The sequence below is a fragment of the Oryctolagus cuniculus genome, chromosome 9, assembly GCF_964237555.1.
Source record: "Oryctolagus cuniculus chromosome 9, mOryCun1.1, whole genome shotgun sequence".
NCBI lineage: Eukaryota > Metazoa > Chordata > Mammalia > Lagomorpha > Leporidae > Oryctolagus > Oryctolagus cuniculus.
This window is the reverse complement of record NC_091440.1, coordinates 31,183,179-31,200,042: the sequence shown is the minus strand read 5'-3', so window position 1 is coordinate 31,200,042 and position 16,864 is coordinate 31,183,179. Positions and strand designations below refer to the sequence as shown.

At 36.7% G+C, this 16,864-nt stretch overlaps 2 pseudogenes; one reads left to right on the top strand and one right to left on the bottom strand.

Annotated features, from left to right (window-relative positions):
* Positions 1 to 16,864, bottom strand: part of LOC100345586 (large ribosomal subunit protein uL10 pseudogene) — a 190,063-nt pseudogene that overhangs the window by 134,561 nt on the left and 38,638 nt on the right.
* On the top strand, positions 13,425 to 13,592 carry LOC127492239 (U2 spliceosomal RNA; annotated as a pseudogene).

Here is a 16,864-nt window from a genome sequence, read left to right as displayed (position 1 = left end):
GCTTCCTGCAAATATACACCTTGGGAAGAATCAGAAGCTCAAGTACTTGAGTCTCTGCCACCCATGTGAGACTCAAATAGAGTTTCAGTCTTCTGACTTTGACCTGGCCCAACTCCAGTTGTGGGCTTTTAGGAAGTGAACCCATGAATGGAAGAGCTCTTTCTGTCCCTCTCCCTTTAAAGTAAAATGAAAATACACAAATAAAATTTGTAAAAGATGTTATGGCATGTATCCTAAATAGATAGATGTGGATGACATCATGCAAAGTGAAATAAGTCAGGCACAGAAAGTCAAATATCATATGATCTCACTTATATCCAAAATATAAACAGAAGATGCTAATCAAAAATTTAGAGACAGAGAATAAAAGAGTGGTTAGAAAGGGACAGGGAGGAAATTGAGAGATGTATGTCAAAGGATATAAAGTGACAAAAATGTAGGATGAATAACTCTAATTATTTAATATACAACTTGAGGACTATGGTTAATAAAAAATATACCATATTAGGGATTTTTGTTACAAAAGAACACTTTATCACCTCTTGTCACACACACACACAAATAATTTCCTTCACCATAGTGCCCATTTTTCTATCTGAATTACTTGTTATTGTCACTTTGAATGTAAATGGCCTCAACTCTCCAGTTAAAAAACACAGAATGGCTGAATGAATTTAAAAACAAAACCAACATATTTGCTGCCTACAAAAAAAAAAACAAAAAAAAACAGAAAAAACCACATTTCACCAACAAAGATACATACAGACTAAAAGTGAAAGCATGGGAAAAGATATTCCATGCTAACCAAAACCGAGGAAGTGCTGGTACAGCCATTATAATATCAGACAATATAAATTTTAACACAAAAACTGTTAAAAGAGACAAAGAAGGACACTATATAATGATATCAGGGTAAATTCAACAGAAAGATATAACTATTACAAACATATATTCACCTAATTACAGGGCACCTGGCTATTTAAAAGAAATGTTAAGAAATCTAAAAGGAGACATATATTCAAATACAATAGTAATGGAGGATTTCAATACCCCACTTTCAGCAACAGACAGATCATCAAAGCAGAAAATAAGCAAGGAAAGAGCAGAGTTAATTGACACTATAGACCAAATGGACCTAACAGGTATCTACAGAAATTTTCATCCTACAATTGAAAAATACAGTTTCAGGGCTGGCACTGTGGTGCAGCAGGTTAATGCCCTGGCCTGAAGCGCTGGCATCCTATATGGGTGCTGGTTCAAGTCCTGGATGTTCCACTTCCAATCCAGCTCTCTGCTATGGCCTGGGAAAACAGTGGAAGATGGCCCAAGTCCTTGGGCCCCTGCAACTGCATGGGAGACTAGGAAGAAGCTCTTGGCTCCTGGTTTCTGATAGGCTCAGTTCTGGCCATTGCAGCCAATTGAGGAGTGAACCGTTGAATGGAAGACCTCTCTGGCTCTCTCTGCCTCTCTCCTCTCTGTGTAACTCTGACTTTCAAATAAATAAATAATTCTTAAAAAAATACAGTTTCTTCTTACCTGTGCATGGGAAGTTCTATAGGTTTTACCACATGCTAGTCCATAAAACAAATCTTGAAAATTTAAAAAAAAAATGCAATCATACCATGCATCTTCTCATATCACAAGGCAATGAAGCTGGAAATTAGCAACTCAGGAATCTTTAGAACTTATGCAAACACATGGAGACTGAACAATATGCTCCTGAATGAACAGTGGGTCATTGAAGAAATCAAAAGTAAAATAAAAAAATTTCTAGAATCAAATGAAGATGACAATACAACATATCAAAACTTAATGAGATACAGTAAAAGTGATGTTAAGAGGAAAGATTATAGTAATTGGTGCCTACATCAAGAAATTGGAAAGGTGCCAAAAAAAATGAGCTATCAATGCATCTTAAGGATATAGAAAAACAACAGCAAACCAAACCCAAAACTAGAATGAGAAAACAATAATGGCCGGTGCCACAGCTCACTAGGCTAATCCTCCACCTAGTGGCGCTGGCACACCAGATTCTAGTCCCGGTTTGGGCGCCGGATTCTTTCCCGGTTGCCCCTCTTCCAGGCCAGCTCTCTGCTGTGGCCCGGGAGGGCAGTGGAGGATGGCCCAAGTGCTTGGGCCCTGCACCCCATGGGAGACCAGGAGAAGCACCTGGCTCCTGCCTTCAGATCAGTGCAGTGCGCCGGCTGCAGCTCGCCGGCCATGGTGGCCATTGGAGGGTGAACCAATGGCAAAAGGAAGACCTTTCTCTCTGTCTCTCTCACTATGCTCTTGCCTGTCAAAAAAAAAAAAAAAAAAAAAAAAAAAAGAAGAGAAAAGAAAAGAAAAGAAATATAAAGGAATGGCAAAATGAAGAGATGGTTTTTTTGAAAAAAATAAACAAAAGTGACACATCATTGGCCCAACTAACCAAAAAAGGAGAGAGAAGACCCAAATCAATAAAATTAGAGTTGAAAAAGGAAATATAACAACAGACACCACAGAAATAAAAAGAATTATCAGAAATCACTACAAAGAGCTGTATGCTAAAAAAACTGGGAAACCTGGAAGAAATGGATATATTCCTAGACTTACAACCTACTTAACTTGAGCCATGAATACATGGTATATCTAAACAGACCAATAACCAATACAAAAATGGAATCAGTAGTAAAGAGCTTCCCAGCAAAGAAAATACCAAGACCAGATGGCTTTACTAACTGAATTCTACCAGGCATTAAAGGAAGAATTAACTCCACTTCTTCCATAGTTATTATAAATAATTGAAAAGGAGGGAATCATCCAAAATTTTTTCCATGAGGCTGTAACAGAGAAAGAGAATTACAAATCAATTTCCCTGATGAACATAGATGCAAAAATCCTCAACAAAATTCTGGCCAATCGAATGCAACAACACATCAGAAAGATCATTCATTTGGATCAAGTGGGATTTATCCTTGGTATGCAAGGATGGTTTAGTATTTGCAAATTAATCAATGTGATATATCACATTAACAAACTGAAGAATGAAAATCATATGATTATCTTAATAGATGCAGAGAAAGCATTTGATAAAATGCAACACTTTTTCATGTTGAAAACTCTAAGCAAATTCTGTATAGAAGGAACATTCCTCAACACTGTCAAGGTAATTTTTGACAAATACACAGACAGTCCTATTGAATAGAGAAAAATTGGAAGCATTCATACTGAGATCCAGAACCAGATAAGGATGCCCACTCAGACTATTATTGTTCAATATAGTCCTTGAAGTTTAACCAAAGCCATAAGGCAGGTAAAGAAATTAAAGGGATATAAATTGGGAAAGAGAAAGTCAAAATATCCCTATTTGCAGATGATGTGTTTATATATAAAGGGGATCCAAAAGACTCCAAAAAGAGACTCTTGACTCATAGAAGAGTTTGCTAAAGTCACAGGATAAAAAATCAACACAAAAATCAACAGCCTTTGTATACACAGGCATGCCATGGCTGAAAAAAGAACTTCTAATATCAACCCCATTCACAATAGCTACAAAAATCAAAAAATCAAATATCTTGGAATAAATTTAACCAAGGATGTCAAAGATCTTATGATAAGAATTACAAAATATCAAAGAAAGAAGTAGAAGAGAACACAAAACAATGGAAAAATCTTCCATGTTCATGAATTGGAAGAATCAGTATCATCAAAATGTTGATTCTTCCAAAAGCAATTTACAGATTCAATGGGATACCAATCAAAATACCAGACATTCTTCTAGATTTAGAAAAAAATGATGCTGAAATTTATATGGAAACAGAGGAGACCTCATAGCTAAAGCAAACTTATACAACAAAAACAAAGCCAGAGACATCACAATACCAGATTTCAAGACATACTATAGGAGCTGGTGGTGTGGGGTAGTGGATAAAGCCACCACCCTCAGTGCTTGAATCCCATATGGGTGCTGGTTTGAGTCCCAGCTTCTCTACTTCTGATCTAGCTCTCTGCTATGGCCTAGGAAAGCAGTGCAAGATGGCCCAAGTCCTTGGGCCCCTGCACCCATGTGGGAGACCTGGAAGAAGCTCCTGGCTGCTGGGTTTGGATTGGCACAACTCTGGCTGTTGTGGATATCTGGGGAGTGAACCAGTGGATGGAAGAAATCTCTCTCTCTCTCTCTCCCTCCACCTCTGCCACTCTGTAACTCTGCCTTTCCAATAAATAAATAAATCTTTTTTAAAAAAAAGACATACTAAAAGGCAGTTATAATTAAAACTGGTATAAAATAGATGGATAGACCAATGGAATAGAATAGAAACACCAGAAATCAATCCAAACCTCTATAACTAAATTGTATTTGACCAAGGAGCTAAAATCAATCCCTGGATCAAGGACAGTCTCTTCAACAAATGATCCTACAAAAACTGGATCCTCACATGCAGAAGTATGAAGCAAGAACCCTAGCTTACAGCTTATATAAAAATCCATTTAAAATTAATTGAAGACCTAAATTTAGGATCTGATACCATAAAATTACTAGAGAACACTGAGGAAACCCTGCAAGACATTGGCATAGGCAAAGAGTTCTTGGAAAGGAGCCCAGAGGCCAGGCAATCAAAGAAAAAAAAAATCAATAAATTTGAATACATCAAATTGACAAGCTTCTGTACTGCACAAAAAAAAAAAAACACACTCAGGAAAGTAAGAGGCAACTGATAGAATGAAATAAATTATTTGCAAACAATGCAACTGATAAAGGATTGATAACAAGAATATATAAAGAGATCAAGAAACTTGACAACAACAAGATAAACAACCCAGTTAAGAAATGGACTAAGGACTTAAACAGAGGTTTTTCAAAAGAGGAAATCCAAATGGCCAACAGACACATGAAAAAATGCTCAGAATCACTAGCTGTCAGGGAAATGGAAATCAAAACCACAATGAGGTTTCACCTCACTAGAGTTAGAGTGGCTTTCATACAAAAATCAACAAACAACAAATGCTGGCAAGGATGGAGGGAAAAAGGTACTCTAATCCACTGTAGGTGAGATTGTAAATTGGTAAAACCACTATGGAAGTCTGTTTTTAGATATCTCAGAAATCTGAATATAGACTTATCATATTACCATCCCACTCCTTGGAATTGATTCAAGGGAAATGAAATCAGTAAATAAAAGAGTTATCTGAGGCCAGCGCCATGGCTCACTAGGCTAATCTTCCGCTTGTGGCACTGGCACCCTGGGTGCTAGTCCCAGTTGGGGCAACGGTTCTGTCCCGGTTGCACCTCTTCCAGTCCAGCTCTCTGCTATGGCCTGGGAAGGCAGTGGAGGATGGCCCAAGTGCTTGGGCCCTGCACCTGCATGGGAGACCAGGAGGAAGCACCTGGCTCCTGGCCTCAGATCAGCGCAGTGCACAGGCTATAGCGGCCATTTGTGAGTGAACCAATGGAAGGAAGACCTTTATCTCTGTCTCTCTCACTGTCTAACTCTGCCTATCAAAAAAAAGTTACCTGCACCCCCATTTTTATTGCAGCTCAATTCACAATAGCTAAGACATGGAATCAATCTAAATGCCCATCAACTGAAGACTGGATAAAGAAATTATGGGATATGTACTTTATGGAATACTACACAGTGGTAAAACAAATGAAATCCAGTCATTTTCAACAAAATGGATGAATCTGGAAAACATCATACTTAGTGAAATTTGCAAGTCCCAAAGGTACAAATGCCATACATTCTCCCTGATCTGTGATTACAAATAGACAACCTAAAGGGAAATCCATAGAGTTGCAATTAACACTTTGAGAAGCAATGACATGAACAGCCCCTTTCTTGACTGTCGAGGAACAGTTTTTTTTCTTTCTTAATGTAGAATGGGACTTGGAACGGGAGAGGGAGGAGTTGGTTGGGAGGGTAGATACGATGGGAAAAATCACTATATTCCTAAAGTTGAACTCATTAAATAAATGGTTTCTTTAGGGAAAAAATATTAAAAAGAATAAAAATAAATAAGAAGTATCTATAATTAATTTTTTATCTTTCCTTTTACCTGTGTTTCACAACTAAATCTGAGTCTTTTCAAAACTGATTGCCTTGCTCTGAGTGGCAATTTTGTGATTCTGTACTGATATTTAAAAGGACTCTCATTTGAAAATGATGCATATAACAAATTTATGAACAATTTTTTCCAGTTTAAGGCAGAAATATGATTTTCTACAGAATATTTCAATATCCAAATTAGTAACCTTATCTATCACATGTGGCAAACAATATAGCAGTAAATACTTACAAAAACCTTAGCTCTGAATGAATATTCTTATTTTTAATTCCCTTTGGCTAAGTTGCTATTATTTTGTTCTGTCTTTGTCCTTGAATGTTGAGTGCATTTGTTCAACAATGAAGCTAGCCCAGATCAATAATGATTTGGTTTCCTTTTTTTAATCTACTCTTCATGTCTGTAGCACACAGCTTTGTATCATTGTAGCCCTGGAACATTCTTAGCTCACTAATATATTTTATATAAGTCCCTGCTATTACCCTTATCTTGGTCATATTAACAGTCATGTTATAGATAGAAACTATTGGAACATATGCTTATATGTTTCTTTTCTTTTTGATCTAAGCATCAAAGTAATGATAATGCTTTGTTGTTTGCTATACAACTATGATAGTTTTGTTTAATTTGTTCTTTTAATATTCACCCTGTCCTGTTTATTTTTTTAAGATTTCCTTATTTATTTATTTATTTGAACACCCAAGCAACAGAGAAACAAGGTTGCAGTGAGAGAGGAAAGGAGAGAGAAAAAGAGAGAGAAATCTTATGTCTGGGCTAGGCTAATTCCAGGAGCCAGGAATTCCAAGTAAGTCTCCTACAAGGACCATCATATGCTGCTTTCTCAGCCTCATTAGCAGGATCTGGATTAGAAGTGGGACAGTTTGGAATTGAACTGGCACTCTGATATGCAATGCCATTGTTGCAAGTAGTGGCTGAATTCACTGCTCCACAATGTTGACTTCCACATTTAGGGATTATGTTATTTTTCTTTAATACTGAAATATTTCTGATAAAAGTGCTTGCATGTGAAGTAAGACAAAATGACTTTCATCAGTCTCCAATTATATTTGTGTACGCAGTAAATATATTTTAATTGCTAGTTACTACTTCAGCAAGGCATGTGTGTGTATCTTACATATGGAGAGTAATGAAGCTCTATGGTTTTACTTAATATTAATAACTCAAAATAGACCTTGCAAAAATCTAAATTTTATGATAAACTTTGTGTTTTTATTTTTTATTAATTTTTTATTTATTATTAATTCACTAATTTCAATGTTTTGAAAATCTCACAAGAATCTAGGAGTGATCTGAGTCATGACTAAATAATAATAATAATAATACCTTCAATTTTCATGGCTTTATGATCCATAAAACATTTCAGATACATTGTTGTTTTTAATTTGATCAATCAAGAATATTATAAATAAGAAAGCTAGAAGTCATTGATAATTTAGGCAAGCTCAATCAGTTACTGATTGAAATAAAGAGCTACATCTTACATAATTTGAAATATTACATGTTTTCTCTGATTTGTGATAACTAAAAGAATACAAAAAAGTTATGTATGTGAGTGAAATTGATGTATTGAGATTGATAATTGTTTATTGACCATATCTATACTCCTAAGCACCAGTGGTCTTTCTACATACTACTTATTGAGTTTTTTAGTTAGTGGAGGATTAAGCTTCTATCAAGTAAATTGAAAGTATGTCATCACAAAAAATAAAAAGGAAAATGAGAAATGAAGGATAATGGTGGCTGTACATTATGTTCTTAAGACTATATGTGTGAAATACATGAAATATGTTTCCTTTATATAAATAAATATAAAATTTTATAAAATGTTAAAAAGAATTGGTCCAAACAAAAAAAATCCACTTCTATATAATAGAAAAGCTGTTATGCTCTTTTTTTTTTAAGACCAGGCACCTCAAAAAAGTACTTGACCCTGATAATGGCAAGAACTATAACATTGCTGCCCTGGAAGGTCATTTATTAATTGGATTGTTACTCTACCTTCTTTTTCTCATTCTAGAGCAAGCTGATTTTGCTAACTGTTTCATATCCTTTCATTAAGGTTTTAAGAGTTACTGATTTTGTTTTTCTTTTTATTAATCTAGAAATATAAAAGTTAGTAATAGATAATAGGATAATAGAAGAATGAGTGAATAAAAGAACTATCATGCAACTTATGAATGGCTATCAATTACTACTTTTACTTCTCTTCACTATTATTGCAAGGTTATTCTGTGATACATTTGCTGAACAGTAATCCTGAGTTTATTTCCTATCACAAGAGTATGAAAAGAGGGATATTCCCAGATGGCTGAATAGGGAATGTGCTGATTTGGACAAAGGGAATATAGCAGAAGAACAGAGGAAGTGTGTTCCCAGGGGAGAGTTGGAGAGAAGTTTGCAGTGGAAATTCTACAGAAAGAAGAAGGACCCCTTGCAGCAGCATGGAAAGAGTGGACACACAGCAGCAAGCAGAGACAGTACACATGACTCTCACAGCTGGGGGATGGAGGAGATACCAACTCCTGAGAGCTAGGTAAGCAGACTGTGGCAGGCCATGACACTGGTGATACTTCATGTAAGTGATCCTTGTGGACCACCCTGACTTTGAGACTGACCTGGAGGCCTACCAGAGTCAGGATACCCACCTAATCCAGCAAAGGAAAAGCACATTTCTTTCTCCCTATCCCCCCACAAGGCTGCTTGACAACCAGTGGGGAGAAGGTGCCGTCTTGACACCAGTAGAGGCTGGAGCAGATCTTGTGTGACCGGGGGATTTTACCAGCAGGAAAATCTTTGTTTTCCACTGATTTTGAGTCTGGCAGGGAGGGTTGACAGGTAGGATGGATGCCCATTTAGGATTGTGAGGAACCTCCATCCTCTCAACTGATCACAGGCTCCAGGGCTCAAACTGCCAAGGAAGAGCACCCACAGAGAGCTGGCTCTGGAAATAACTCTGCTCTCTCCATGGACAGGAAAGACTCTTGGGAATGAGAGGAGGTCCTTCTACCTCATGACTGTGGGAGCCTTGCGTGTTATGTGGGATTTCTTTGACAGCACAATAGGGCATGGGGTGGATCTCAGGATACAATCACTGTGTATGGTATCAGAAGTTCAGAGTGAACATGATGCCCTTAGTTGGCATCATTGCAGTAGGCTCCATGATCACACTGAGGAATATAAAAATCCTTTGTGAGGTCCATGTGGCAGCATGGGTGAGCATTGTAGCCATTGTAGGCTAACCTCAAACATTGATCACTTTGGAAGAGAGGAAGTGAGGTTGTGATTACTCCAATAGAAATACTCATACCCTCCACTCTGCTGACAATAAAGGAGGTCTTCCATACCCAACTTGGGTGTCACACTGGATTCCCAACCCACTGTTGAGTACTGACTAAAGCTCCCCAACCCTACCCAACACATGCCACTCAGTACTTATTAAAGGAGCATAGAGACATACTTCAAAGTTCTCCCATCAGTGGAGAAAACCAACAGTCCTTACACAAATGCTAAAAAATAAATACAAAAATACAAGAAACAGGAACATGGAAGATGATGTGACTCCCTCAAGGAATGGAACAATACTTCAATATTAGAATGTGAAGATGAAGAGATTGTTGCAATGTTTGAAAAGTAATTCAAAAGAAGGATCATAGGATTACTCAAAAGCAATGAGAAGCAAATTCATGAGTTAAAGAATTTAGTAAATGACATAGATGTTAAATTTTCCCATGAGACAGAGATTTTGAAGTGAAATCAAGGTAAAATATTAGAAATGAATGATTCAAAATGTCAAATAAAAAACACAGTTGAAATCCTTAACAACACACTTGGTAAGGCAGGAGAAAGAAATCTGAGCTACAACAAAAATCTTTGGAAATATCTCAGATACAAAAAAAAGAAGAAAAAAACTAGAAAAATTAAAAACAGTGTTCCATATTTATGGCATACTATGAAGCAATTCAACATATGTGTTTCAGGAATAGTTCCTGAAGGTGCAGAAAAATAGAAAGGATTAGAAGTTCTATTCAGTGAAACAATTACAGAAAATTTCTCAAACCTGGAGAAAGAAAGGGACATCAACTACAAAAGGCACATAGAACTCTTGACAACAATGACCAGAAAAGATCTTCATTAAAACATATTTTAGTCAAATTTTTAACAGTAAAACATAAAAAAAAATTCTAGAATGTACATGAGAAAAATGTCAGATTACCTTCAGAGGATCTCCAAATACACTCATAGCTTATTTCTCATAAGAAACCCTAAAGGCTAGGAGAGAATGGAGAGACATAGTGCAAATCAAATCTTAACAGAAATGAACTATCAATACAGAATACTGTAACCTGCAAAGTTCTCATTTATGAATAAAGGTGAAATAAAGATCTTCCAAAACAAACAGAGCTTGAAAAAATTATCACCACTTCCCCAGCCTTACAAATGATGCATAAGGATGTGCTACTCACGGAAACTCAGAAAAGTATTCATCATTAAGAAGCATGTAAAAGCAGAAAATCTCCTAGTAAAAATACAAAGGAAATCCAAAGCAAACAATAGGAATATTTATAGAAAAATGGCAGGTCCAAGGCATTATCAATAGTGATCTTAAATGTCAATGGCCTAAATTTCCCAATTAAAAGATACAGACGGGCTGATAGATTAAAAAATAAGAACGATCTGTTTGCTGCCTACAAGAAACACTCATCACCAGCAAAAGTACACACAGACTAAGTGAAAGGGTAAAAATGAATATTTCATACTAATGGAACCAAAAATGAGTAGGTGTAGTCATCCTAATAGACAAAATAGACTTTAACACAAAAACTATTAAGAGAAACAAAGAAAGTTACTATGATATGGCTGTAATAAATGTATATGCAACCAATTACAGGGCATCTGGCTATTATAAAATATATGCTAATGGATCTAAAAGGAGACATAGGCTCCAATACAGCAGTGATGGGGGACATTAATATCTCACTTCTATCAGTGGGCAGATCAACTAGACATAAAATCAATAAAGAAACACCACAGCTAATCAACACTGTCGGCCAAAAAGACTTAAATCTACAGAACCTCTCAGTTGAGAAATATACATTGTTTTCAACAGTGCATGGACGCTTCTGTAGGACAGACCACATGCTAGACCATAAAGCAAGTATTAGCAAGTTGAAAAAAAACTTAAAATTGTACTATCTATCTTTTCTGACTGCATGAAATGAAGCTGGAAATTAACAACTTAAGATTCTCTAGAAAATATGCAAAAACATGTAGATTGAACAACATGCTCCTGAATGAAGAGTGAGTCATAGAAGAAATCAAAAGAGAAAAGAAAAAAACCCCTGGAAATGAGTGAAGATGACAATAGCATATCATTACTTACAGGATACAGCAAAAGCAGCTTTAAGAAGGACACTTATAGCAATTAGTGCCTATATAAGGAAATTAGAAATACACCAAGAGCTATTAATGCATTTCAAAGACCTAGAAAAACAGCAACAAAACAAAACCAAAATTATTAAGAGGAGAGAAATAATTAGAACTATTTTTTTGGAAAAATAAATAATATTGTTACACCATTGGCACAAAAAAAATGAGTGAGAAGACTTAAAACAATGAAATCACACATGAGGGGCTGGCGCTCTGGCTCAGCGAGTTAATGCCCTCACCTGAAACACCGGCATCCCATATGGGCACCAGTTTGAGACCTGGCCGCTCTACCTCTGATCTAGCTCTCTGCTATGGCCTGGGAAGGCAGTTGAAAATGGCTCAAGTCCTTGGGTTGCTGCACCTGTGTAGGAGACCTGGAAGAAGCTCCTGGCTCATGGCTCCTGGCTCCTGGCTTTGTATCGGTGCAGCTCTGGCCTTTGCAGCCATCTAGAGAGTGAACCATCACATGGAAGACCTCTCTCTCTGTCTCTCCTCTCTCTATGTAACCCTGACTTTCAAATAAATAAATAAATCTTTAAAAAAGTAAAAAAAAAGAAATCATACACAAAAAAGGAGATGTAAAAACAGATACCACATAAATAAAAAAGAATCATCAAGAATTACTCCAAATATCTCTATGCCAAGATTGGAAATTCTAGAAGAAATGGATAGATTCCTAGACACATGCAAGCCACAAAAATTGAGGCATGAAGACATTGAAAACCTAAACAAATAGCCAAGATGAAAATTGGATCAACAATAAAGAACCTTCCAGGAGATGGGACTGAGGCATACTGGGTAAGGCCGCCGCATGCAGTGCCAGCATCCCATATTGGCACCAGTTGGAGTCCTGGCTGCTCCATTTACAATCCAGCTCTCTGATATGGCCTAGAGAGCAGTAAAAGATGGCCCAAGTCCTTGGGCCTTTGAACTCATATGGGAGACCCGGAAGAAGCTCCAGGCTCCTGGCTTTGGATCTGCACAGCTCCAGCCCTTGAGGCCAGTTGGGGAGTCCACCAGTGGATGGAAGAGCTCTCTCTCTCTCTATGCCTCTCCTTCTCTCTCTGTGTAATTCTGACTGTCAAATAAATCTTTAAAAAAAAACCTTCCAACAATTAAAAGGCCAGGATTGAATGTCTACACTGCTAAATTCTACTATATTTTTAAAGAGAATGAATTCCAATTCTGCTCAAATTATTCTAAGCAATTGGAAGGAAGAGAATCCACCCAAACTCTTATGTGGCCAGCATCACCTGAAATCCAAAACCAAAAGAACATACAACAAAGAAAGTGAATTATAGACCAATATCACTGATGAACATTGATGCAAAGATCCTCAAAAAGATACTTAGTTACTTAACCCAATAACACAACAAAAAGTTTATTCACCAGGAACAAGTGGGATTAATTCCAGGGATGCAGGGATTGTTCAACATGCACAAATCAATAAATGTGATATATCATATTAACTAATTGATGAATAAAAACCACATGGTTACCTCAATATATGCAGAGAAATCATTTAATAATATACATCATCATTTCATGATAAAAAAGCATAAGCACAATGAGAATTGAAGAAGCTTACCTCAACTCAGTTAAGGTTATAACCTTAATTGTTTTATATGACAAAATCATAACAAGCATCATATTAAATGGGGAAAAGTTGGAAGCATTTCTTCTAAGATCTGAAACCAGACAAGGATGCCCACTTTCACTTTTGCTATTCAATAATCTTCAAAGATTTAGCCAGAATCATTAGGCAAGAAAAGGAAATCAAAGGGATACAAATAAGAAAGGAGGAAGTCCTGTGTTCCTGTTTGCAGATGACATGATTTTGTATATTGAATGCTTTACATATTGGAGGGTTAATCTTGTGATCATAAAATAAACTTTAAGTATGTCACTGCAAAAATTGAAAGTAATAATGAGAAAGGATTGCTTCTCGGCCTTTTGGCTAAGATCAAGTGTAGTATCTGTTCTTATCAGAATGAGAGAGGAAGGAAGAGGGAGGGTGGGTACATATTGAGAAGAGAGGGTAGGATGTGAAGTCTCACTACGCTTCTAAATCTATATATAGGAAATATATGAAATTTGTTCTTCTTAGATAAATGAAGATGTTAATTAAAAAGCATATGAGAAGATACTAAACTAATTCAATAATTTAGTTACTGAATTTCTATAAATTACTAACATTTACTTATTTTTTTATTTGACAGGTAGAGCTAGACAGTGAGATAGAAAGACAGAGAGAAAGGTCTTCCTTCCATTGATTCACCCCCCAAATGGCTGCTATGGCCGGCACTGCACTGATTCAAAGCCAGGAGCCAGGTGCTTCTTCCTGGTCTCCCATGCAGGTGCAGGGGCCCAAGGACTTGGGCCATCCTCCACTGCCTTCCTGGGCCACAGCAGAGAGCTGGACTAGAAGAGGAGCAACCGTGATGAGAACTCCGCGCTCATATGGGATGCTAGTGCCACAGGTGGAGGACTAACCAAGTGAACCATGGGACCGGCCCTCCCTTTTTGGGGAATGAAAATTTTTCCCACAACATTGAGATTTGAAGGAGAAATCAAAATGAAATATTAGAATTTAAGAATTCAATAAAACAAATAAAAAATCAGGTGGAAATCCTTAAGAACAGATGTGGAAATGCAGAAGAAAGAATATCTGAGTTAGAAGACAAATCTTTAGAAATTTTACAGTTAGGCCAAAAAAAGAAGAAATAAGAAAAGTAAAAAACAGCATCAGAGATTTATGGGATACTATCAAACTACCCAATATTAAGGGTATTAGGAGTTCCTGAAGGCATGGAAATAAAGAATGAGTTAGAAGGCCTTTTTAGTAAAATAATTACAGAAAACTCCCCGAATTTGAAGAGAGAAAGGGATGTACAAGTACAGGAAGCACATAGAACTCCTAAAAGATATTACCAGAAAAGATCTTCACCATGACAAATTGTAATCAAACTCTCCACAGTAAAACATAAAGAAAACATTATAAAATCTGCACAAGAGAAACGCCAGATTACTTTCATAGGATCTCTAATAAGACTCACAGCTGACTTCTCATCAGAAACCCTAAAGGCTAAGAGAAGATGGCAAAATATGTTTCAAGTCTTAAGAGAAAAAAAAATGTCAACCCAGAATACTCTACCCTGCAAAGCTCTCATTTATGAATGAAGTTGAAATAAAGACTGCCCATAGCAAACAGAGATTGAAAGAGTTTCTCACCACTTGACCAACCATACAAAAGTTGCTTACAGATGTGCTACACAGAGAAACACAGAAACATGGTCATCAATGTGAAAGAAAGTGAAGGCAGAAAATCTCCCACTAAAAGTACAAAGGAAATCCAAAGTAAGCAATAGGACTACTTATGGAAAAATGGCAGGGCCAAGTTGTTACTTATCAATAGTTACCTTGAATGTAAATAGTGACAACTCTTGAGTTAAAAGACATAGACTGGATGAATCGATTACAAAACAAAACCAACATATTTGATGCCTATAAGAAACACATCTCACCAACAAAGATACATACAGACTGAGAGTGAAAGGATGGAAAAAGATAGTCCATGCTAACAAAAACCAAAAGAGAGCTGGTGTAGCCATCCTAATATCAGACAAAACAGATTATAACACAAATCTGTCAAAACAGATGAAGAAGGGAACTATGTAATGATTAACCAATCAATTCAAAAGGAAGCTGTGACTATAATGAATGTATATGCACCTAAATATAAGGCACCTGGCTATTTAAAAGAAATGTTAATAGATCTAAAGGGAGATATAGACTCCATAGAATGGTAACAGGTGACTTCAATACCCCACTTGCAGCAATGGACAGATCAACCAAGCAAAAACTCAGAAGTCCCTGGCTCCTGGCTTTGGAAAGGTCCAGCTCTGGCCATTGCAACCATTTGGGGAGTAACCACCCCAGCAGATGGAAGCCCTCTCCCTCTGTCTCTGCCTCTGCCTTTCTGTAACTCTGACTTTCAAATAAATAAATAAATAAATAAATAAATCTTTTTTAAAAGGAAAGTGTAGTACGTTTATCAGAAAAACATTAACAAAATAAATGCTGTCATATTAACAGAAAGTAGGTTGTAAGACAATTTTTTTTTCTTAATGATGAAAAGAACTATTTAGGAAGAAAATATAATCCTGATCCCTTTTACATCTAAAAATAGCTAAACTGAAAAAAAATACCAAAAAAGGTCATACATGGAATAGTTAAATTTTTGTCTCAGGATTTTTACAATCAGAAATAAAAAAGAAAACAGATAAAGCAGATATTTACCCTACTGGTTAAGACACTGTTTAAAATGTCAATGTCCTACATGAAAGTAACTGGGTTTTAATACTTGGCTTGGACTCATGGCTCCAACCCTCTGCTAATGAAGATCCTGGAAGGAAGCTGAGCTCGGATAGTAATCGGATTTCTGTCACCCAAACGGGAGACCTGGATTGAGTCCCCATTTCCCAGATTCATCCTGGTGCAGCCCCAAGCATGGTGGGCATTTGGGGAGTTAGACAATGGATGGAAACTTGCTCTCTTTCCTTCTCTCTCTTCCTCCCTCCCCCACCTCAAGTAAATAAATGAATCAGCCTTAAGATATACCAATTTAACAAAATAAACACACATTCATTAAATCTAGCACAAAACCAATGGAAAACATGTTATTTTTAAAGCACAAATTAACCACAAAAGATGGCAAACAAAACATGATTGACTATGTATTGAGCCACAAAGGGAATATCAAAAGTGCAAAATATCAATGAATTAGAAATATGCTCCCTGAAGGCATTATAATGCATTATAATACATAATAGCTATCTGAGGAATCATTTAAAAAGTTCCCATAAATGCATAGTATGAAAGAAACTATGCACAAATGTCAAAATTTATTTGCACTAAAATAAACCGGTTTTTATTTTCAACAAATTTTTTGAAATACTCTTGTATAGAAGGATAGCAATGTGGTATAGTAGGTTAAAATTCTCCCTGTGACACCAAGTCCTGACTGTTCCACTTCTGACCCAGCTCCTTGATAATGGCCTAGGAAAGCAATGGGAGATGACCCAAGTGCTTAGGCCCCTGTACCCCTGTGGGGGGCTGGGAAGAAGGTCCTGGCTCCTGGCTTCGGATAAGCCCAGCTCTGGCCATTTGCAGCCATTTGAGAAGTAAACCAGTGGATGGAAGACGCCCCCCCCCCGCCCCGTTTCTCCCTCTTTCTCTGTAACTCTGCTTTTCAAATAAATAAATAAATCTTAAAAAGAAATACTTTTATATAGCCAAGTCTTCTTAGATGTCACTATGAGGGGCAGAGAAACTAAAAACTCCCAGTAACTTTTCAAATTGCAAATTCTGGGAAAAA